The sequence below is a fragment of the Pan paniscus genome, chromosome 4 (genome assembly GCF_029289425.2).
Source record: "Pan paniscus chromosome 4, NHGRI_mPanPan1-v2.0_pri, whole genome shotgun sequence".
Taxonomy (NCBI): Eukaryota; Metazoa; Chordata; class Mammalia; order Primates; family Hominidae; genus Pan; species Pan paniscus.
In genome coordinates this window covers 162,226,502-162,251,870 of record NC_073253.2, presented here as the reverse complement: position 1 = coordinate 162,251,870, position 25,369 = coordinate 162,226,502, and the positions used below count along the sequence as shown (strand labels likewise).

The following is a 25,369-nucleotide window of genomic DNA, read 5'->3' as shown; positions in this document are numbered from 1 at the left end:
CATGGAAAGGACTTGCTGATGAAGGTCACATAGAAAGCGAGAGGGAGAACATAAGCAAAAAATTGTGGTGTTTGAAAATGGCTGTTGGCATGTGCAGAATTCTGAAGAGTCATTCCAGGATTGTTTGAGGGCGGTCTAGCTGTGACATCTGTCACTGTAACAGCAGCCAGGGTTGGTTTTGATAAATCTCTGCTTCATATTCTCAGTTTATGAGAAGGCCCTTCCCAACTGGAATAGAATCATCCTTCAGTTGTGGGTGACAGGAATTGTCAGAGGTCTAGTGAGACTTCTCCTAGGTAACATGTGATTGGAAAGAAGTTGTATCCTAGGTAGCATATTCCTGAAATTCTCATAGTGATCAATACAAGAGTAGTGATCGCCGTGAGCACTCCAGGCTCACATCAGCAGCCTTCCTACCTGTACTGCTTAAAACTTTGACCTGTAGGCATGTCCAATCTTAAATAAGACTTCTAAAATCACAGATTATTGACATAGGCATTGAACATTATTTATTATAGAGTTTAATAATTTCAGCCTGGGTTTGCATCCTATATCTGCCACTTAGGAGCTGTGTGATCTAGACAAACCAGTAAAACACAACTTCATAAAGACAGGAGCTTTTGAATCAGACTTCTTTTGCAGTGATGTATCCTTATAAAAATGCTTGCTATGAATGCATAAACCTTAGTTTCTTCATCTTTAAAATGGGAATAGCCGTAACATCTATCTCATAGATTTTTATAAGTATTAAATAAAATAATGCATGCAAAGAATGTTACATATTGCCTAGTGAATAGTAAACAGTCAGTAATGTTAGTGGAGGAAAGGCCAGTGTAATCATTTTTAGCAGAATATTAATAATAATTAGATAGCTTTGCAATTACCTAACAATATTCTAACAATAGAAGTACACTCTCTCAGGCTACCTAACAATCATTATCTTGAGTATCTGATCCCAAATATAGGCTCCAAACATCAAACGAAGGACTGTATTTTGAATAACAATTGGAAATTTTATCCAGATTTTTGATTCACCTATTTCAGCATCTTTGCTTTAAAAACTCCTCCCCTTTCATTTTGAGCTCAATCTAGGAAAGAATAAAATCACCATGGTGACAACTGCCCCCTCTTCAGAGCATATTCAAATTTATGTTGAGCTTTCATGAAGCTGCTGTGTCTTGCCTTTACATTGTCTCTTGGAGTCACTCAAAGGCAGAGGAATTTCTTTATTACTTCAGGTAGCCTTCAAGGATGCAAAAGAGTAATTTGGAGATCTGGAATTGCAAATTTGATAATAAATAATTCTATCATTTGAATTGGGCAAATTATGTACTAGGGCCCTAATGTTAAAGGCATCATAGGTAACATGAATAACAGCCTTATTTAACAAAAATGTATGTATCGTAGTATTTTTTTCCCTGGAGTATCTGGTCAAGACATTCATTGAGTGGGTGTCACTTATTCAGAAAGTTGTCATGCATTATATCAATTAGGGCTTTGATACTGACATAACGCCAATGGACTAAACAAATTTAGATCTTCCTGCTTTATAATAAACATCATGCCACCCTGAGTTGTGCCGGAAAATATTGCTATTTCACTGTTGCATTCTGCTTATGCAGGAGATAGAAGCTGAGAAAAAAGTCAGGTGAGGCTGGCTGAGTAACAGAAGTTTAAGGGAGTGCCAAAGTGATGACATAGTGTACCATGGAGTGCTGTGGGAATTAAATGAGATAATGTATGTTTAATCCTTAATGGAGTTGGCCCACGATATCACGTGGTCTCCATGTGCTTGCTATTATTAAGTTCCAGAATGTATTATTATTGTTGTTATGGTTGCTGCTGTTGTTGCTGTTACTGAATTTCAACATTTAGTCTAAAATATATCTACATTTTGGGAAAATTCTCAATCTGATCTGTATATATATATATATATATATAACTAAAATGGCTTTTCAAAGCAATCCCAAAACACTGAGCTTATAGGTCTTCAGAGCCAAAATCTTGGGTACACAAATACACATTCAAAATATTTTTCAGCAAAGGCAGAGAGGTTTTGTTTGATAAATTCATCTTATCACTGTTCAAGGAACTTGAGAAAGTGTGATGTGGCATCTCTGGTTACAAACTATCTATAACAAAAAAAAAAAAGTCACTGCCATTTCTTATACCCAAATTAGGAAACACACCAACAGCAGAACTATCTTATAAATGGCTAATTTCACACATTCAAATCTAAATTGATGACCTTCACTATGTGATTTATAGAACAAGGAGGCCCTAGGGGGCTAGAGTAGCACCCTCAGGTAACTTTTCTGAAATATTTGCCTTGACATCCTTAACTTTGAACACACATGCATGCACACACACAGTCTAGAACAGAATTATTTGTCTCATGAATCATCCTGCTCCGTGTCCTGTTAAAATAGCAGTGTCACTATGCAGAGGCATAATCTTTTTGCTCTGGAATGCCCCACAGCTGGCAATCCATAAAGACTGCTGATGAGTCAAACTGATTTGTTCCTTCAAGGAAACTTGGTGGGCAGTAACATTTCCTCTCCTGAAGCCCCTAATGGTCTTCCCAGGAGTGATATCCATGTGTGCATTGGACCTCTTGAATCAATTTAATATCTCAATTTGTGCTACCGGCATTTCACTTGACAGTGGCAGGTCTCCCAAGCACTTCTGCAATGACACTGCTGGCCTCATTTAAGGTCATACATCTATTAAATTTGGAATTAATTCCCTTTTCCTATGTCAGCCCCATCCAAGTTCTTAGATGTAATCACATAAATCTAAAACAAGCTCAGTGAAGGACCCTTTGTGGACAGAATTTACTCATTCATCCAGAAAAACTATTTATTGATCACCTATTATGTCCCAAGCAGTTGGTGAAGCAGTGGAGATTTAGTAATAAGGAAGCCAGATATGGTGGTTGTCTTCCCAGAGTACAGACTCATAAGGTGAGAAACCTGAATAAAATTGGCTAGTCCAAAAAGATTTCCTCCTTGAATTTAAATCACAGAAGAAGTGGCCACACATAACCCTCATCTGAGTGCTGTGGTTTAGGGGAGAGTTTTCCCCAAGAAGCATCAACGGACCAGTGCTGCTTGAGTCTCACACATTTGCACTGCTTTCTAGTGAAAGGAGAAAAAAAAGAGAGTTTTACCCACCTTATCTCCCACAAATTATTTATGTAAATCTTTCTTTTGGGTCACAGTGGTTGCTCCCTAGAGTTTGCTTTTTTTTTTTTTTTTGCCAATTTCATATACTGCAATATTTCCCAACCGTCTTTCCAGCATTGCCTTCCCAATGGCCACCAACAATTAATAATACTGGCATTATTCCTTATTATTTGTGTTGATCTTGATACATTTTTTTAAATTATTTTTTAAAACATTATTTTAAAAGTCAATTATAAAAGACTTAAACATTTTAAAAACAGTATTATTTACTGTAAATAGAAAGTAATTGTAAAAATAAATTAATTTTTAAAAAGCTCCTAATTTCAAACTAGAAACTATTGGCTAATAAAAGTTCTGTATGTGAACCTACTACTTTTTTCCTAAAATAGAGGTATTAGCAGGTTTAAGAGAGTTATTAGAGTCGTAGTAGTTGCAAACTAAGATACTCTTCTTGAAGTATCTTTTGACTGTGTCAAAAGAAATTTGAAAACAGCATATCTCACTTCGGCTGTGTGCAGTGCATGCCTGATCCCAGCAATTTGGGAGGCCAAGGCGGGCATTCTATGATCACCTGAGGTCAGGAGTTTGAGACCAGCCTGGCTAACATGGTGAAACCCCGTTTCTACTAAAAATGCAAAAAAAATTAGCTGAGCCTGGTGGCAAGCGCTTGTATGCCCAGCTACTTGGGAGGCCGAGGCAGGAGAATTGCTTGAATCCGGGAGGTGGAGGTTGCAATAATCGGGATCACACCACTGCACTCCAACCTGAGCGACAGAGTGAGACTCCATCCCAAAATAAATAAATAAAATGAAATACAAAATAAAAAACTCCCTATTCTGTTAATCATTTAAATGTCCTCCCATACCACTACTGATATGCATTTTGCTCTTCTGGTAATAATGCTGTAGTAATAATAGTAGTAATAAGAAGAAGAACAAAACATGATAATAGAATGTTCACTTTATGCCCAGCCTTGTTATAAGCACTTTCACACATTAATGCTAATTGATTCTCCTAACACACTATGAGGAAAGCACTTTTACACTCATAGAGCTGTCGAGTTTAAGAGCAGTCACAGATTAAACCCAGGCTCTAAGTCAAACAGACCTTGTTCCCAGCTTGACCGTTTATTTTGCAACCCTGGGCAAGTCACTTTAACACAATTTTGCAGAAGAAACTGAAACGACAAGAGGCAAGAAATAAACATTCTGTGCCTGAGATGAGGACTCAGTAAGTAGGAAAAAGAACAGAAGAGTGGTCTTTGAATCTTTCTGCTGCCATTCACTAGCCGTGTAAGGTTGGGAGGCTGTCTAATATCATCTCTGAAGTGAGATCATATCAATTCCTGTGTAACATCCTGGTCAATGTTTTGAAGTGGCTGCAGTGAATGTCTAACTCAGTAGCTGGCATGTAATAGGCCCTCAATAAGCAGGCCTTATTATTCTGCAGTGTGCTTAGCAAATCCCTATTTACAGCTCATTCTGCACCATTCATTCTTTCTTTCAGATGCTTTCTCCTTTGCTTTCTGCCTGCAATAATAACTACAATAACTCTTTCCTCTGAATTTCATATTATTTATTTTTTAAAGAACCAACTAGTTCTTCCAATGTAATTGAAACTTTTAAAAAGCAAAAAAAGGCTTAGAAACTTTTAAAAACCATTTATATTATTTAACTCACTATATTCTCCTAAAAGGCACACAAAGAACACTCAGTAGATTAATTTTTAAGTTAATAATGGCATGAAACGAGAAAGGTTATGTCAGCAATACCCAGGAAGCAATACCTTGGATCATAAATACCTTGATCTATGATCATAAAATTGGTATTTATGATCATAAATACCAAGTGAAAAAATATTATGTCTTTTGTTTTCTAAAGATATGTTTTCCCCTTTATGTTGGCTGTCCATAATACTTGATATAAATAGCACCATCTTCTGCTTGAAGATATTAATTTTTTCTCATAAAAATAATATATCTACATTGTTGGTAGGGGTAGAATGGCTTAACATCCAAGATAAACTTCTCAATTTGATTAGAATGTATCATATGCTAATATGTGATCAGTAACATAAAATTATGGTAGAAAGTCAGAAAAATATACTAAAAAAATAGCATAGGAAAATACAAATGCTCCATTACCTCTCTTCCCAGAAATAACCACTATTAACATTTTCTGGTATGTCCTTTTTGCCCTTTTATAAAAAGTATTCTTTTGGTACATTTTTAATATAACTATACTGGCATCGGGCTATGCATTCTTTTAAAAACAATATGGAAAGGTATTTTTATATTCTTTTTTTTTTTTTTTTTTTTTTTTTTTTTGAGACAGAGTCTCGCTCTGTCGCCCAGGCTGGAGTGCAGTGGCGCGATCTCGGCTCACTGCAAGCTCCGCCTCCCGGGTTCACGCCATTCTCCTGCCTCAGCCTCCCGAGTAGCTGGGACTACAGGCGCCCGCTACCACGCCCGGCTAATTTTTTGTATTTTTAGTAGAGACGGGGTTTCACCGTGTTAGCCAGGATGGTCTCGATCTCCTGACCTCGTGATCCGCCCGCCTCAGCCTCCCAAAGTGCTGGGATTACAGGCGTGAGCCACCGCGCCCGGCCTTCATATTCTTACATATTCTTTGAGAAGATACATTTTTCAGGAATATATAGCACTTCGACATTTGGATGTCATTATTTAATCAAGCCCTTATTTGTAGAATTCTAGGTTGTTTTCAAATTGCTTCTATTTTATTTTATATATTTATTTACTTATTTATGCATTCATTTGTTTATTTGTTTTAGCATCCCGAGGAAAGGCTTCCCACGAGAATCACAGGAGCAGCTGTGAGAAGCAAGACCACACAGAGGTGGGGTAAGTGTGCACAAATGCAACCACACAGTGCCAAGGTGAAGGAGTGGAAGAAATTGTTCCTATTTCAAATCATTCATTCAGGAACATCTTTGAAATATATCTTTCTATCCGTGTTGATTCTTCTCTTAGCAAAAAATGTTAAATGTATAATAACAGGTTCAAAAGTTGTAAGCCTTTTTAGGTCCTCAGCACTTCTTGTTCCCATAAAGAGCGATTAGTAATTCTCCATACCACACCGTCACCAACACAAAGGATAATAGAAAAAACATCTCTGATAATTTGCCTAGAAGACCAATACCAATATCTTAGCATTTATGAATTATTAAAAACATGTTACTTAATCATCCAAAGAGAAGACCAATATTGTAGACACCCATCCCAATTATCTTCTACTCAACTTATAAAAATTATTTACAAATGAAAGATGCCGCATTTGTGGAAGGTAACCAGGAAGATACGCAACATTTACTTATTTCAAGTTTTAACCTTGGATCATGCAGGACAAATGAAAAGCTGTCTGTCTGAACTTCAGTTTAATCCACATATAACTATGTTCGTTATACTGTCATCAGGAACATACTTTAAGACATGGTTGTAGAAGGCCCACTGCTGGATTTAGTTTACAGATGATACTGGTTGTATTACAACATCTTTTCATGTGAAGGCTCAGGTGAAAAATTTCTATCAGACCTAAGCATTAGAGAAATCTTTGTTTCCTCGAAGTAGCTATGGCACTTTCTTTTCAATTTAGGCAACATAGATATATCAAAGGAACACATTTCAATTTGGGCTTTGTTTAGCAAGAAGTTCGAAGATAAACTTTATAAACGCACTTCAAAAATTATGTTAAGGCATTTCACATACCGATGTGAGCTGTCTTAATATTATTATGTATGTATATAAAATATAGTAATATAATATATATTAGGCCGGGTGTGGTGGCTCATGCCTGTAATCCCAACACTTTGGGAAGCCGAGGTGGGTGGATCGCCTGAGGTCGGGAGTTCAAGACCAGCCTGACCAATGTGGAGAAACCCTGTCTCTACTAAAAATACAAAATTTGCCAGGCATGGTGGCGCATGCCCACAATCCCAGCTACTCAGGAGGCTGAGACAGGAGAATCTCTTGAACCTGGGAGGCGGAGGTTGCAGTGAGCCGAGATCACGCCATTGCACTCCAGCCTGGGCAACAAGAGCAAAACTTTGTCCCAAATATATATATATATATAATGTTATATATAATATATAATATATATATAAAATGTGTGTGTGTGTATATACATATATGTATGTATATACGTAGAGAGAGAGAGAGAGAGAGAGAGGGAGACAGAGAGACAAAGACAGAGAGGCATTGTATTTGTGGATTCCATGTTTGTGAATTTGCCCATGGACTAAAATTTATTTGAAACACCAAAATGAACACTAATAGCACTTTCTCGGTCATTCATGGACATGTGCAGAGGGCCAAAATATTTGAATAATCCAGCATGCATGCTCCAGCTGAGGTGTAACAAGGTGACCCTCTGCCTTGTTGTTTCAGCTCTCACACTGCAAACAAGTGTCTTTTTCCCTCTCTAGGGAGTCCCACGTTTTTCATATTTTGTGCGTTTGTGATATTGCTCTCTAACATGGCCCCCAAGCATGGTACTGCAGTGCTGTCTAGAGATCCTAAGCACAAAAAGGCTGTGTTGGAGAAGCTTTTCTCAGGCAAGAGTTGTAGTGTATTGACCATGACTGCAATGTTAAGAAATCAATAGTTTATATTCAATAAGATGTCTTTAAAAAGAAGCACACAAAAAGCAAGGTTGTATATTGATCTGTTGGTTTTTTGATGAAAATGTTGTGACCAGAGGCTTGCCATTTCCTAACTCTATTTCCCAGAGGAGTAATAGTTCTGTATTCGCTAATTTTGTGTTCACAGAGACTTTAAGGAACATGACTGTTGGGAATAACAAGAATTAAAGGTATTTATTTACTTTCTCTATATGATTGTAATATTATACCCATACTCCTTATTAACGTGCCTTTTTGTTGTTGTTGTTGTTGTTTTTTGAGACAGAGTTTTGCTCTTGTTGGCCAGGCTAGAGTGCAATGGCAAGATCTCTGCTCACTGCAACCTCCACTTCCCGGGTTCAAGAGATTCTCCTCCTTCAGCCTCCCAAATAGCTGGGATTACAGGCATGTGCCACCACACCTGGCTAATTTTGTATTTTTAGTAGAGACAGGGTTTCTCCATGTTGGTCAGGCTGGTCTCGAACTCCCAACCTCAGGAGATCCACCTGTCTTAGCCTCCCAAAGTGCTGGGATTACAGGCATGAGCCACTGCACCTGGCCCAACATTCCCACTTTTGTAACCCATGTTCTATTGACATGAGTATGGTATGCATGTACACACATAAACATACCCACTCAACCTTAACTATAAGCCTTTGACTTACTTATAGTTTATATTATATATAATTATATTTAATTTCTATTAAATTAACATCTAATATTTATCTTTTAGTGTTCTAGTCAAAACAGATTTATAATTTATTTTTCTTATATTTTCTCAACACCTAGTTAAAATGCTTGATTTTGCCCAAACTCTGTTCTATTTGCTTCTCCTGGTTTGCATAGTTCCAATGATACAACAAACACCTCTGGACTACGTTGCCTTTTTTATAACTGTTTTATACTAGTAAAGTGAGCCATTCAAAGAGATTCCCTCTCAGTTTTCCAAATGAGCAACCTAAAATTTTCAGTAATGTTTTATAATTACTTTTCTTAGTTCATGTTACAAATACCTTATTGATTCATACACTAAAAGGTTTGTAAACCAAAATCCACAACCCAATGGTAGTTGACAAACATAAATGAGCACACTATTCTCACTTCAGCATAAGTGACAATGGGAATTTAAACAAACAAGGCATAATTTAAAAATACATAATTAATTTACTAAATCATGGCTTATCCGATCATATTCTTTATGATAATGTATGTCTTTTTCTAGAATAATCTCATTATTTTCTTGTCCAAAAAGTGCAAACAGTGGATTAGGATCTGGAGTAACAGACTGAATGACAAAATACGTTTTTCCTCCCTCCTAGTTGTACAAACTTGAGCAAGATATGTAACCTATTGGGACCTCAGTTTTCAGGATTAAAGAAGACTTTACTTTTGATGGTTAAATAACGTAATTTATGCTAAAAAGAAAAAAAAAGTTTAAAAATGGTATATGACATATATTTAATAGCTGTTCCTTTCTCCATTTTCCCATGATAATTGTTACGTTTAAACACCACAGGCATCCTATATTAGTTCTAGTTACACTAAGTTCTATTTTATTCTTTACATTTCCAACAAAATATTTTGTGAAATATGTAGTATTGCATGACGTGCATATAGTGTAGTTTAAAAAACAGTTCAGGCCAGGCACAGTGGCTCATGGTTGTAATCCCAGCACTTTGGGAGGCCAAGGAGGGTGGATCACTTGAGGTCAGGAGTTCAAGACCAGCCTGGCCAACATAGTGAAACTCTGTCTTTACTAAAAGTACAAAAATTGGCTGGCTATGGTGGTGCATGCCTTGGGAGGCTGAGGCAGGAGAATCACTTGAACCTGGGAAATGAAGGTTTCAGTGAGCCAAGGTTGCACCACTGCACTCCAGCCTGGGCAACAGAGGGCGAGACTCTGTCAAAAAAAGAAAAAAGAAGAACAGCTCAAAATCCACTCATCTTAAAGTTTAGCTTTTGAGTACTAAAGGGCGTTTCTATGCCGACAGAAAATGAAAAGGATGAAAGAGCTCAGTGTAATACTTTCAACAGGGGGGTGCTAATAATTTAAGTATTTATATGGAAATGGATTTTATATTAGAGAAAAATGCGTTAATCTTATTTCTTAAAAGAGACTTGGTCACTTATATATTTAGTATATAGCGACTATTATGAACCATTTAAATGGGAAGAAAAGTGAAAATGTCAGCTCGTATTCTACTGATAGGGAGTTAAATCCACACATCACGCCACAGCAGGATGCATTGCCTAAAACATATTCCCTATGTAGGTCTCTTGATTTTCTTCAAACTTCTCCCTAAAGTATGGTTTCATTTTAATAATATTGAAAAATATGTGCTTTGTTTAGCTCATATCAAAGGCAATCTTTAAAAATATTAGGATTTTTTCCTATGATTTTTTACTGTCTTTCTCTTTTATCTTCATATTTTAAACAGTGAGAAAGAGACAAAAATCATATTTTTAGTGATGATGAAAGAAGCACTTCCTGCATTTCATCCTAGTCTGGTTGAAAGTAGGTACGGCTGCCCTAGAACTATAAGAATCTACATTTATACCTAGTGTTTTCTCTGAATCCAACATGGAATAAAAACCACTCTATACACAACTTCATTAAGCAAAAGGTTGATTTTTTTGTATGTTATGTTTAAGGTAGATCCCTGGCCAGAAAAGCTGTATACCTTAGGATACTGCCTCTTAAAGAGCAAAGAGAATGGCATTTAAAACTTCGGGCATAAGCTTACCTGAAAAGGAAAGAGCCAGGGCTGGTCTGGGAACTGAAAACCTGGGAAAAGACTGGCTTATGTTTATAAAGCCCCTTATTGCCTGGCAAAGCTATTCTCATTTATTCTACTAGAGCTCAGAATGACACTCTAAATGAGCAGCAGAGGGCAGAAGCCTTGCAGGGCCCTTTTGCAAGTAGGTGGGTATTTCTTGAAAACAGGTTCAATGAAATGTAATGCCAGGCAGTTAGCACGAGGAAGTTCTTCTAAAATTTCGTAGTAGTTTTCTGCAAGCCAGGCCCTGCATCAATGACTGGCTTGTTATTTAGCCATAATTCGAAACATTTTTGGTTGCAGTAGTGAATTATGAAAATACTGCCGTATCACATGACGGCAACACGTTATGAAAGAATTGAATGAATGTGCAGGCCAGCTTGTCAGCCAGGTCACTGTAAAACACCTGAGAACTTCAGCAAGTTGCTCAAGCTTTCATCCTCTAAACTTGAGATTCTAAGATTTGCTTTTATTCTCAAGGAAGTTCCCAGCACCATGTAGCCTTTCCTTTTTCTTCCCACATCCCCATGCCATTCCTTACCATCCTCTACCTACTTTCCCAATCACCTTGCACCAAAAAACCGTCTTGTCACATTTTACCAGAAAACTGAGTTAGAAGATTAAATTAGATGATGAGGTTAGGATGATGAACGACCAAGAGGAAGATAAGGGATGGTTGTTGGGTATAATGGGGAAACCCTCTAGGAAGCCTCAACAAAGGCTTCATTCTCCATGGCAGGCTCCATTCTACCAGGTTCTCCCCCATGAAACTGTCTCTCTCTCTCTCTAACTCTGCAGTTTTCTGGTCTGTTACTTGCTGGGAGAGGACAGATGGGTTAGCATAGGATATGCCAGAGTCTTGGGTCTGTTTCACCATACGCCTTCCTATTTCTTCCAAAATTGACAACTCTGCATTTATAATGGATTTCCTAACCACTTGGTTAGAGTTCCTTAAGAACAATAGCAAAAACAGACCCAAGCTTCTACGACAGCAAGTGGCACCAGGGGATGCTTCCAGGAAAGAATGGCACCTGGTCTGTGAACTATTCACCTTGCCTTCTAACCAAGGCAGGGTTGCACAGCCAATTTGAAGCTGGCCTCCAAGACACTGGGAACAATTATTCTTCAGAGAAGGGTAAGGTGTGCTGAGCACTGCTTATTAAATTGAATGCCTGTATCAGAAGGAAAGCACAATACAATCCTAACAGAACCGCTACCATTCTAATGGAAGATTCTCCCTGTTCAGGCCGCGCACCCATGAAAACGTATGGAGCCAGCAAGAAGAATGTGGAAAACTAGCCGTGGTAGACAGGTAGATTTAAAACATGTTGCTTGGACGTCAATTTCTTCGCCATCAAAATGGAGCCAGAACTGCTGTCAACGTTCCTTTATCCCTAACTATTTGTCTAAATACTGGACTAGGTACTTTATGGCATCATCTCATTTAATTGTCACCACAGCCTCATGAGATTCCCATTCAGGAATTATATAATCTGCACCTTCTGTACTTTCTAAAGTGACTGTTTCAACCAGGCTGATTATTGTATTATGAACACCTCCATCATGAGAGTGTTCATGTCTTCACCCTGTCCTTAACACCGTTTCTACTTCCTCGGACACCTAAGACATAGTCTTCACTAATGTCTCACTTTTGCAGAAAAACTTCTGCTAGAAATCAAGAATAAAAAAAAAGAAGAAAAAGGATTTAATCCAGATCTATTTTCCACTGGTTTGTCTAATTACTTATGAGTTTTTAATATCTTCTCTTACACCTTATCCTTTACCATAAAGTCCTATACATATTCAATTTACTAAAAATATGCTGTAGCTGATGTTCTAGCTAAGTCAGATGTCCCGACTTCAAATTAAAATTGCATAGTGCATTAATGGTCCTTATAGAACCCTTTAGTTGTTCCACCCCAAAATGAGCCATCTTGGCAGAATTTGATCTGTAAAAAGATAAAAGCAAGATCTAAACAGCAAAGGACCAGGGGAAAATGGTTGTAGGTGTCTTAAGAAAGAACCTGAGAGAAACATTTGATATAGGGGGCCAGATGACGTCGAAATATATGGAGAACACCAGTTCAGGGACCATAAAAGCAGAAACAATTTAACCGGGAACATGAGAAAAGCTTAATGATTTTCTCTTTGCTTTCTGTCTTATGGCCTGTATAGATTAACAACACTTAACAGATCAAGAGGGCCAAGTTTTTCCATCCAAAAGGCCTTTGCACTCTAGGATGTGATGCTATGTAGCCTAGCTAATCACAACCAGCACAGTTTATTTCTATGTGAAGATAGCAAATAAGAAAAGTGTGGTGACAAAATTATTTGGTGGGGTGAGGTGCGGGGAGTCACAGGGGGATCTATCCAGGTAGAAAAGAGGCAGATATGCGACTGAAGAAGTGTAAAGTCATTCAATTGGGTTGGGAGGGGGAGAGACAATAGCAAATTTCAAAGACAGAAAATGGCAGTACAAATTACTTTTGTCCATAAGAAAAAGAAAATCCTTTTCTGCACAGAGCTGGAAAAGCCCTATTTTGTGCCCTGTATGAAAGCACTTTGATCAACAATGCAAACACAACTTGAGGCAGAGCAAAACACAAAATTGTAGCTATGATTCCACTCACCAAAAGGGTGGATCTTCGATGGACAATTCAGCTGGCTTTACAGGAGTGCTCCACAGCAAAGCCAAATGACGAAGCAAGCCCCAGACTGCTTAGGCAATTAAAAAGCTGGACGTAACTGTTAAAATGAAAAAGAAAATAGGTAAGACCAAAATAAGCACATAAAGCAAACCCAAAAAAATGCAAATAAATACCATACATCTTCAAAATGTAGGAAAGTTGGAATTAGGAGCTAAATGAACTAAATTGCACACCTTATCTCTTAAAGAATATCTTTCAATAGAGGAATGTAAAATATGGTATAAAACATATTGATTAGTTAAGTCACTTTGACTATGGCACACTATTTCTATTAAGATACATTACCACAATTATAGAATATCTATTTGTTATCCTTCAAAGATGATGCAGTTTATACTACAAATGCAGAAATACACAGTATTAGAGTGAGAGAATAGTTCAAATGCATTTTTCTAGCAATACACAGACCTTATGTTTGCTCTTCAGATTTACAAATAATTTATTTCATCTTAAAATGTACAGTTTGCTCATCCATACAACTTAAGCATGATTTTGCTGACTTTTAAATTTAAATATTTACTGGCTAATACCATTGTCAATAGCATGTGGGGTATATCATATAACAGGAAGGTCCCAGTGATCCCAACAGAACTTGCTCTGAGCAAATAAGTTTAATCATCTAAAAACTGGAATATAATAGCCCCTATTTCATAGAAATGTTGCAAAGATAAAATATAAAATTCCGTGAAAGCACTTGGCACACTGCCCGGCACGTAATACTCCTCCAGTACATGTCTGCTGTCCTTGTCACTGTTGTTACCACCATTCCAAGGCTACATGTCTCAACTTCATCAACAGACGTGTTGGGCTCACCTCCTAATGACTGATGACTTTGTACAAAGCAACTCCCTGCCCTCCCCACCAACCAAGGCCAAAAAAGGCAACACATCAAACTAAGCTACACCAAGACATCATTAAGTGACTCACTAAGTTCCTCCTCTTCTGGCAACTAAAACTAGGACAGTGAGAAAGTGGAAGAAAAAAGAGGGCTTGATAAAGAGGGAGTGACAATAATTGAAAACAATTAGCTCTAATTTCTCTGTTTTGCTCAAGTCATTCTCATCTTGGATGCTAAATGTATTCCTCCACATGTCAACACAATGAGCCCCGCCTTGTCTGGCCTGTCCAAGGCAGTGTATGGGATTTTCTAATGAGCTGGGAAGTGCAAGCTTGGCTGAACCCATCTTGAGTGCCCCTGTCCAGCCACAGCTGCATGCTATATTCCTAGACACCCTCCTTACAAGGTCAAGCAGCAATTTAAGACTGATGGCTGCATCTTCCCAACCACTCTGAGAAGCCCTTCTACCCTCCACAAAGGCACCTGGCAATCTGGAATAAAAGCGTTGAGTGCTAGCATCCTGATTTTCCAGACGGTTGGGGGTTGGGGGCGGGGGGGCGATTTGTCAAAATTCAATAGGGAAAATGGAATTAAAACCACAGCACACTAGGATTTGGATATCTCCTTCACTAATAAGCACAACCTCATTCAATGTCCCTGAAATCCTCTGAGCCTCAATCTTCTTATCTGTAAAATGGGAAGCCAATGCCTACCATACAAAATTCAGTAATATCGAAAGAAGATGCTTCTGGCACACAACAAAGGATAATTACCATCTATTTTTGCTTTCCTTTTTAAGCTACTTCCTTACTATTAATATGCTACCTTGGTATATGATTATATGAGAATGGTAGGTATAGGATTGACTAGTCAAGATTATGTGTCTTTAAAAGACAAATTGACAAGACTAGACAACACTATAAGACCTTGTGTAAACTTGCTTTGTTTTTGTTTTACTTTTCAAGTCTTCAACTTGGCAAGCAGAGCCCAGCAAAGGAATATGGTTCTTTGATTCCCTCCTTAGAAACACTGCAGCCTTTATTGTCTTTATATCACACAGCTTTAGCACTTAATTATATCCTACCTTGGAATAATTAGATGTCCTTATAATCAAGTCTGTTTACTCACTTGTGCAGTTCTGATCCTTTAATCTCTCTTGAATATTAGTTCGTAATGCTATTAAGAGCCACAATTTAACAATTTTATTACTAAATAAAATTGCAAGAATATTTTGAAGGAGTTCCACCAATGGGTTGAATTTTTTAAAAAATTACCTTTATAATTAGGAATAGTACAAATTTATAAAAAAATTATGCCTGACAAATAGAAGCACACAGGGCTTGCGTGCCTTCCCGCCGACTAACTGTGAAGCCTTGGACAAGTCACCGAACTTCATCTGGGACGTGTGTGCAGAGGAACCTGTAGTACGGTCAGATACTTGTCTCAGCTAGATCACCAATTTAGTCGAAAGATAAGTTAAGAATTATCTATAGTAACAAAACTATAATAAGACAACTGTCCATTTTAGGCAATAGAAAAATGTTAGGTGCTTAATTATTCTATATAATATAATTATAAATTTAAAACATTTAAAAGCCCGCTGCTAAAATATCAAAGACAAACCAAGCATCATCAGTGAACACAGTAGTACACTGGGTACAGTGTAAGGATTAAATCACCAGGCTCTACAGCTCAAGTGCCTGGTCTTCACACTTGACAAAAACGCTTAACAGTCATATGATCCTAGACAAGTTATAATCCTCTGTGTTCCTTGGATTCCTCCTGGGCAAGATAGGGATAATAACAATAATAATAATATCTAACCCAAAGGGTTGTGGTAAAGATTATATAGATTATTCACTTAACACAATGGCACATAATAAAAAGTAGCTATTATTAATATTTATTATGATTAGTGAAATAGAGTCACATAAAAATCCACTACTGTCCAAACTGTCAAACTCACACCATGTTTTGTTATTTGCATCATCAATATTTCTCAAATGAGGCTGGGCGCAGTGGCTCCTGCCTATAATTCCAGCACTTTGGGAGGCCAAGATGGGGGGATCACGAGGTCAGGAGATCGAGACCATCCTGGCTAACACGATGAAACCCCATCTCTACTAAAAATACAAAAAAAAAAAAAATTAGCCTGGCGTGGTGGCAGGTGCCTGTAGTCCCAGCTACTCGGGAGGCTGAGGCAGGAGAATGGAGTGAACCCGGGAGGCGGAGCTTGCAGTGAGCCGAGATCGCACCCCTGCACTCCAGCCTGGGCGACAGAGTGAGACTCTGTCTCAAAAAAATAAATAAATAAATAAATATCAAAATAAAAAAATAAATATTTGTCAAATGAATAAATGAGAAAGATTTTTTGACTAGTACATTCACTCATCAGATATTCAATAACAAATGGCACACGCTTTAAGACGGTACATTTAACAAATGTTATTTACTAGGTTTTCATCTACATTAAGATGTATCAGATAAAGTTTATATGTTGATTGAAATTAAATACCTTATTAATTAAATGACAGAACTAGGCAAACTCAAAATTTATAGTTTTTCTGAAACAGAAATTTCTGTTAGTTTACATGCCAAATTTTCTGTGATGAAAATGCGATTTGATCTATATTTTCAAGCTTATTTTTGAATATTTTTTAGCATCATTATAAAACTATCTAAATGGTTCAGCTAAATGAAAATTAAGTAAACATCATTCAAAACCACATCAGCCAATGATAACCACTGCTTACACTTTGGCGAGCATCCTTCTAGACATCTCTCTATAAATAAATTCACTTGGAATAGACAAAATTGTGCATAAGTAGGACAATGTTATACATTGATTTTTATTTCAAAGCTTTTTGTCTACTGGAAATATACTTTCTAGATTATTGATGCCAGTTAATCTGGGTCCCCTTTTGATTCAATCAAATTATTTTAACTTTCCATTTAATATTTGTAGAAAATTTGAGATATTCAAATACCCTATTTAAAAGTAATATCAGGTGAGCAATTTAAAATAATTAAACATTATTGACATTTGGGGAAAGATTTGGAGATTCTTTAATTTGCATCATTTAGATGAACTTTTCTACCATTAAACATATAAATCAGAAAAATTAAGCAAACACCAGACTACATATCTTACACAAATGCCACAAATGAAAGCGATATAGAAAAACCTATAAAAATCCAGACAATAGGAATAAAACTTGCAAGATGTTGTTATCTTCATTCAAACTACCAGCTCCCTTAATGGAAATTAAGTTTATAGGCTTAAAAGAAATATTAACAATTTTCCCTTTAGATATAAAGAGAATGATATTACAATGTGAGGAATGGGAGATTAGTAAATGCTAATTAGTTGACTTATTTCTAATGAATAAAAATACATATTTCACAGACATAAAAATACGAGCATATGAGTTTCATTCCACACAGCAGAAGAAAATGAAATGACGAGTTCAAACGAATGAATTTCAGAATACTCAAGCTATTTTGCATTCTACTGTTCATATAACTGTTTTAGAACTTCAGCCTTATTCCAAAAAGAAATATTCTAAGTCCAAATAAAAGATCTCTCTATTACTTAATACAGAAATTTCATAATGAGGCATTTGGGACTCACAATAAAATAATTTTATAACACAGAAAATTATTACTTGGTCTGTATATACCAAAACCAGTCAACTAATATTATTCACTCATTTATTTGAGAAATATTTAATTGAGTGATGATTATGTATGTGATACCATTTCAAGCCCCAGGTCTACACTGTGTAATATAGTAGCCACCAGCTACATGTGGCTGATGAGTATTTGAAATGTGAGTATTCTGCAATGACATGCACTGCAAGTGTAAATTACATACCAGATCTGACAGATTTAATATAAAAAATGCAAAATATCTCAATAACATTTTTACTTTGGTTATACATTAAAAAGATAAGGTTTGGTATCTCAGGTTAAATAAAATATATTAATACAATTAATTTCACCAGCTTTCCTCTCTCTTATTATTTATCATATGCCTATTAAAAATTTACAATAACGCATGTGGCTCACATTATTTTCTACAGAACAGCCCTTTCCCAGGCGATACTGGTGGTGAACAAAGAACACAGATGTCCTGTGTATTTATGAAGTCTGCATGATTGTGACTGGGCACTAATGCTGTTTAAGGACCTGGGTCACATGCTAAGGAAGGTGTATTCAAATATAAGCTGCAAGCCAACCCCTGCAATTTTGCCATCTACTATTAAACTTCAGAAAGACACATCAAATGTCACTTAAGAACGGTGATGCTGTTAAATTCGAGCAGCCTAAAATACAACTCTTCCTTTTGTAAAGAAGTCTCTCTACTAAAGTTATGGTTGTTCAATGCACCTCACTTCCTTTATCCTGAGGAAAGTGTTTGACCAATGTGCAGTGCAGAACCCACCATGTGCTGTGGATGTTGTCCTCAAGCTCCAGAGGAAGGAGGAAGTTGTCACATTTTATTTGCTTTTAACGGCAAATTTATACAGTGGAGCAAGTGGCCTCATCACAAATGCTATTTGAAATTCATTGATATCCTCAAGCTAGCCAAGTTGGATCTTAGGAGGAAAGGGCTGGGAGAAAAATATTTCAAAACATCCAGAGGCTCCTGAAACATCCCTCAGGAGCTGAAGATCCACTGTGGTTATGACCAATAGATCAGAGAACTGTCGAGTGTATGTTAGAGATGAATGAGCAGAGCATAGTCTTTGGTGATCCTGACCAACATCATAAAGAAATTATGGGCAGCCAAAGAGTAATGACAAGATATGCTTAGAATAAATTTAAAATAGCACACCTTGGTTTTCTTATATGTTTTATTCCCTCCAAAACCACTTCCATTCAAAAAAGTGTCTTATTCTTGTTAAATGGAATCTTGGAGTTTCCACTCTTTAAGACAGCATTTCAATTAATTTAACTCACCCTCTCTTTCATCCAGAGATTTCCACAATAATCTGTCAAATGTTGGCATGGCTTTGCTCAGAATACGTGGCTTCTATCTTAAAGATGCACCAAGTCAATCAAAACACAATCATATTTTCAACATTCAAATGCAGGATCTGTGACAAAGCTTATGTTCAAAGGCTTCAAAAAAAGGAAAAAAAATTCTGCAAAAGTTTAGAAATATTACATGATATTCCATGTAATATCAATTCATTAAGCAATTCTGAAAGGGTCAAATCTTATTTTGCTTAAGGGTTGTCTGGTACAGAAATTACTGAAGTTTTTAAAATATGCACCCTCTCCCTGCTTATTTTCTGAATGAATAAATACGAGACCAATTTTATACAGAATCATTTCAACTTGAACTAATAATTGTTTATTGCATGCCTAGAATAATGTTTGTTTTAGACGAATACATATAAAAAGGAATGTAAAAGAAAACATTAAATCGGTCAGTAATTATAATTAATTCATAGATAGTTGAGACTCATTTGCTTTTGCTAAAGTATATAAAATAGTACTCATATGGAGGCCTAGAGTGCAATCAAATGAGTACTAAATCATATAAGGACTGTTATCATTTACTGAATAGCTTAGAATACAAAATACCATTTTTGAAGAAAGATTAGTATAAGCAGAAACCTGTAGGTCTCACCAGAAACTGTGAATCCCTTGCTGATTATTTTCTTTATTTTGAGGGATATACGTGGCTCATTTTCAGGAAATTTGAAATCATTAACAAAAATCAAAAACTGCCAAAAGATGTTGCTTGGAATTTGATTTGCATTGAAATATTCTGGGACATTTGATTTGTTCATGAAATATATAAGGACATATATAAAATTCTCACTCATAGGTGGGAATTGAACAACGAGAACACTTGGACACAGGAAGGGGAACATCACCCTCCGGGGACTGTTGCGGGGAGGGGGGAGGGGGGAGGGATAGCATTAGGAGGTATACCTAATGCTAAATGACGAGTTAATGGGTGCAGCACACCAACATGGCACATGTATACACATGTAACAAACCTGTACATTGTGCACATGTACTCTAAAACTTACAGTATAATAATAAAAAAAAATTCTCATCATCCCTTTTTAAATATGCATGGATAGGAACTAACCCATGGAATAAGAACGCTTGTCAAATCATCAAAAGAGTCTGACCTTTGTGTATGGAAGCTGGCTCCCCTTAACTGATGCCCCAACCTACTCCTTGGTTTGGTAATATAGTAATTATCATATTTAACCTTCGTCCATGAGAAACCTGTTTAATTGTTGATCTGATCCTCTCAATTATCACCCACAATATCCCTCAAAGATTCATCCAGTTGTTCATCATATTCACTCCTTGATATGGAGGCAAATGAATTCTTTCCCGCGCTCCCTTGCCCAGCACTCACACCACCCAGGGAGAGTTATTCAAGTGAGCAAGTGAAAAGAGATCAAGTGAGTGGACCACTTAATGGTTCATCAACACTCAGTCGTCCTTGATGAAAACGACCAGAGCTACAAAATGACAGCAGAATACACACTAACTGCAGCATTCCACTGAAAGCGATACAGTACAACTACAAAAGAAAGAGAAGAAAGCTTAGGGTGCTCTGTTTATAAGGAATTTGGTTTCCAAATACACAAATCCTGACCAGTGTTGTCTATGATAAATTTTCACAGTAAGCACAGTAAGCCATCCAGCCCACGAATAAACACTTCTGGATCACCTTTAAATGGGCTTTATGGGAATTCAGTTTGAAATGAGCACTTTACCAATAGCCAGAATTGATTCCTATCTTTGCATTAAGAATAATTCCCATTGGACTTCTATTTATCAACACGGTATTAGCCATCACTATGTATTATTTGTAGTTAGCTGAAAATAATGACTTTGTATTTCTTTAAAATAATTCATATTTCTGTCCCTCACTCACACTACTCATACACGTGTGTGTCTGCACACACACATCCTTTCTCCCTCACATACATATACACAGCGACTCAATGCAGGCCATTACAATCAAAAGGAATTTACTGTTTGTGGAATATTTTAGAAGAAGAAAGTGAAGAAGGGATACAGGAATGTGGAAATAACATGTGTTCGCAATATTTTGAAAATTAAAGATCCCATATACCAAATGTCATATATATATAATTATAGCTTTTTATTTTCTAAAAGTACAATCATTAAATAGATCAAGCTGTTAGATTATTAAAATAAAAGGTTATGTGATAAACTTTTAAATACATACAATGTATTTTAATCATATTGCTGTCAGATCTAATGGCATCAATAAAAGTTAGGGATACACATTCAAAATCAATTTCAGAGCTAAATACTCATTGTATACGGTGCCAGTAGAAATAATACCAGTCTTCCAAAATAAAAAAATAAGCGACCTATTATTTACTGTGTTAGTCTTACCGACATGAACTGTACCCTTTAAAATGCAAATTCTCTAGTAACAGTAAATATAACCACTGTCTAAACAAGAAATCAGCATAATTATTGTATTAAAAAATAAATATTTCCAGAAGCAGCCAACAAATGCCTTCATCCCTTTCGTTACTCTCCCCCTAATTAATTAACAGATTGGCACAGTCTAAGAACAAAATTTATTTTCAATTAAAATAAGAATCCCGTATGTCATGGTAATTTTTTGTTACTATTTGTAATGTGCAAAACAAAGGTTTGCTTTTAGCACCGAACATAGTAATCAAAACAAATCCTTTAATTTTCAATAACTGTAAGGATACTTCAAGAGTTGTTCTCGTAGCAAGGTACTACCTCAATGGTTAATCCTATTAAGAACTGAGCCATGCACTGCAACTAAATCCTCTGGGGAATTTGAGGAATGAAAGGCTTACTGCACACTTAGAAGGCAACGACTTTTGTAAAGGGCTCTATTATATGAGGAACAAAAGAATACCACTTGTGTACTTAAATATCATCTGCTTTTCCTTCCAAAATACTCCATTTTTAAGTAAAGATATGTGATTTAAATGTATTTAGAGTTCAGCTTTTGGCACGACTCTCGTTTCTGAGTAGAAGTGCCATCTGCGGGCCCCATGGCTCACGCATAATGATATGCTTACAAGCTGCTTCCCTTTTCTGCACAATGTACCCTTTTCACTTTAACATACATTTTCCATAAATTTTTGAATAACAAATTGGGCCGTGGAAGTTTGTTGAAACGGGACAAGGGAAATGCCTGTAGGCTAGAAAACGGCGATTTTACTCAAGAAATTGGTGCAGCGGAAAATATCCACTCCACCAGTCCAACCCTCCCCCAGGCCCCCGTCCGCCTACCTTGGGCTGTGACACTTTAAAATTGTAGGGGAAACTTCTTCTCCCCTCAATATATTAGGTCTGTACATTAACTTGGGCAAACAGCCCACATGCCTGCCATCCATTACACCTGCTGGGTGACAAACAGATGAGAGTCATCACGCAGACTCCCAACGTTTGATCTCCTGATAACGCCAGATGTCCCCCATTCACATTCAAACATAACCACCGTCATTAATGCAACTCGCCCGGCTGGCATTTAATAGGGAGAAAAAGTTGAATTCTAATCTAAAATCCTAACTATCCAAAGCTTTCAGGGTGTGAATATATAGGCTATTAAATATGCTTCAATTTGTAAACTTTCTAGCTATTAAGAGAACTGATTTCATTATCAGGATGGGAGCTGGTTCAGATGGTCAGATTTTGCACATATTTCAAAAGAAGACCTGTACAATTACACATTTGGCTTCTGAATTTAAACAACAAAACATACCTTTCCTGTATCTGTCATATGCTTAAGCACAGTAAGAATAATCTTAATTGTTGGCTGTAGTTCAAATATACCACTTACTGAAAGGCTGAGTGAACAAACAAATAATCAAAGTCGAGGAAGCCATTGACAGAGAAAAATGAGATTCCCCCACCCCAGGCCTAATAGCAGACATAAAACTGTTTAATGATAAGGTTCTATTAGAGAACATTTGAAAATGCAGATACACAGACATCGTTCCAGGTCTACTGAATAGGAATCTCCAAGGGTAAGGCTCAGGAATTTTAAAACTTCCTCGTTAATGCTTTTGAAACCAGTCCTAGACCTTGAGTTTGGCAACTCCTGGAACTGTGCGTGAGAACATAATTTAGCAGCTTGGCTTTGGGGGACGTTCTTCTCATTTTTTCTTTTAAAAAGAAAATATTTACATGTGTCTACTCCGTGCCTGACACAGAATCATAAACTCTGCAACACAAGGTTTATCTCTGGAGAGTCAACACGTGGCTCCAGAAACAGATATTGAGATGCCCAACATGAGGGCAAAAGACATTCTTATACTTGAAATACAGGGAGTGAAAAAGACCTGAGAAACTGTCTAGAAACTTACAACGTGTCCACCAATTGGACATTTCTAGAAGATGTGAGAAGAAAGAAACCAGTTGACCTATATCAAAAATTCTCAACATTTATGACTAGAAGGGGGTCTGACTTCTTCAAAAGAAGAAGGTTGAATTTTGGCATTAAGGAGGAAGCCAGAAAGACTGTTTTTCTTTCTGTATCCTTCCTGTACTAATACTCAGATCCATTTAGATCTTCTCTCTCCTTCTAGCTCCTTCGCCCTTTGGATTTAAACTATTTTCTCTGCCAAGTTCTCATTGATCAGCTGTCCCAAGCCCCATAGTCACTCCACCACAATACCCTATTATATTTTCTTCATCTCACTTATTGCTATGTGAAATTATTTTCTTTATTTTTTAATACATTTCTTGTGTGTCTCCCTACATTAGAGCAGAGACCTTGCCTGTCTTGTTCACCTGTCCCCAGGATCTAGAACAACACCTGGCATGAAGTAGGTAAATGTCTAATCCATGTTGACTGAATAAATTAATGAATCAAAAATAGTTATACAATACTTATAATTCCTTGATTCTTTCTTTCACCAGACACAGATTTTTTTTTCAATGTGTATTCTTGGACATGGAGTCTTAGTGAATTTTTCATTTAAAATCCAACCTGAGTTCTTTTTTATGTTTCTTTTGGCCTGTCTGCTATCTAGATTTTATCCATTTGGGATTTTTATGCTTGAACTCAGATCAGTAGCAATCAATTTTTACCTAAACCCAACCTACCTTTAACCCACCTCTCAGCCAGATTTATAAAATACCCTATTAGCCTTCAGAAGAGACAGCAATCCAAGCGATATTCAACTATTACATTCCATACTAAAGAAGATAAAGAGCAACAACAAAAAATGCTCTCAAAGAGAAAACACTTGAGGAATTTCTGTTTTGATTTCAAGGCAATAAAGGAAAAATTGAGACCAACAACTCATAGAAGAGGAATTAAACATTGAAATCACTGCTTTAAGGCTTTTGGTAACAATGACAAATATTAAATCAGACTTAAAATTACTAAGTGCCATCAAGCCACTTTTACTTTAGTTATTTCTGCGGCTGTTCAGCACATCCCTGCAATTTCATAGCACCTACTAATGGAAAGTGAGCTCAGATTCTATTGACAGTTTCATGACAAGTCATACTTCACCTTCCATTGTCCACTCTTCTTAGCTGTTCATTATCTTGACTGCTGTGCCTACGAGATAATGATACACTCTGCTTCTACCCCTGACTGTAACACATTTTTGCTCCAGGGTTCCTTTTAATTGAAACACATTGTCTGTGTTACTGTTTTTGGTGCAAAAGTAAACACGTTTAACACACGAATTCAGTTTGTATTTGCTTTACCAATAGGGATTGTGTAAAAAGTTACCTGCGTCTAGAAGACTGATTGAATGATCCTTTTGATGCTTGAATATTTTTTACTCTTTTCTTTCACTTACATTACCATTTGTCACTGCTGTGGATGTGATTATCAATTATCTCTGTGAGAAAAATTACTGTGGCCATCCTTACCATTTCCCTGAGTGTCCCAAACCCACGCAGGAAATATTTAGTAATGTTTCACCAACCCTTGAGCATAGAATTCACCGAAAATGCTTTTGCTTTTAAAAAGTTTGTCTAATAAATTGTGCCTGTTAAATTATCTGTGTCCATTACAAATTGCATTAAACAGCCACCAGCTGACTAGAACAGAGATGCCCAACTTTAGGATGAGTGCGATCTGAGCAAGGTGTTACCCTTGCAAACCACATATTCTCAGACTCTGAACTCTTTCAAGGAGAATAGCTGAATTCTTTCCACCAACAAATATATTTCAAAAAATAAATGCGTATAATAGAAGCATTAGGG

The 25,369-nt window shown here is 36.8% G+C and overlaps 1 protein-coding gene across 6 annotated transcripts in view; it reads right to left on the bottom strand.

Moving 5' to 3' along the window:
* Window positions 1-25,369, bottom strand: part of TENM2 (teneurin transmembrane protein 2) — a 3,238,122-nt gene that overhangs the window by 1,173,099 nt on the left and 2,039,654 nt on the right. For all 6 annotated transcript variants that reach the window (XM_063604288.1, XM_063604290.1, XM_055112852.2 and 3 more), the window contains one exon: window positions 13,228-13,342. The gene's annotated coding sequence lies outside the window, so the exon portion shown is untranslated. The remainder of the gene's footprint in view (window positions 1-13,227; window positions 13,343-25,369) is intronic.